Here is an 849-nt window from a genome sequence, read left to right on the forward strand (position 1 = left end):
GCTTCCACTTTTCAAAACGAAACTCACAGTGGAATTTTATAATTTACTAAATATCCTGTAATTTTACAAATGGGCCCCAGTCTTCCATAAGATGTTATGTCAGTGGCAGCATCGAGATTTTAAACTAGGGGGGGACAAAGGCAGACATGATTTTTTTTTGTCTGTGATGTTCCCAAAATCGAGCGCGAAGCGCGAGTTAAAATTTCAAAATCATAGTCCCTACTGACTTGAAAAGGGACCTGACCGATTGAGATTATAGGTATCTCCCCAAATAAGTAATGCGAGCGTGAAGCGCGAGCTGAATATCGTGAGATGATAAATATATCGGGAAGGTCAGTCAGAGAGCATATAACATTCTAGACAAGGTCATTATGCTGATCATATATTCAGGAAGTGTCGATCAATATAACCAGTCACCGACAGGAAAAAGTGATCACTGCAGCCTCCTTGTTGATGTTTCATCTTCGAGATAGGCTGCAGAGCCCTTTGAAGATTAAAGCAGATGATGAAACTTTAATCACTTTTTTATATAGGAAGGGTACTATAGTTATTGATGCGAGGCGTAGCGCGAGAGTTTTTTTAAAAATATTTTTTTAATTTTTATCACTTTTTTGTAAGCAGGATGCGTATCTCACTAAAACAAATAATGAAAACTTGAATCACATGAAGAATAATTTGTGCATATTGCGCTTAAACACTGGCCTTTTTAGCCCCTTTGTTATCCAATTAAACAGATTTTATTAACCAATGCACCGCCACTGCGTGCACGAAGCGCCAGCTAAATTTTGAATGTTGTATGACTCGAAAGATTTGTGCTAACAGTGACTGCATGGATGAGAAAATTTGTAA

This window comes from Lytechinus pictus, chromosome 6 (assembly GCF_037042905.1).
Source record: "Lytechinus pictus isolate F3 Inbred chromosome 6, Lp3.0, whole genome shotgun sequence".
Classification (NCBI taxonomy): domain Eukaryota; kingdom Metazoa; phylum Echinodermata; class Echinoidea; order Temnopleuroida; family Toxopneustidae; genus Lytechinus; species Lytechinus pictus.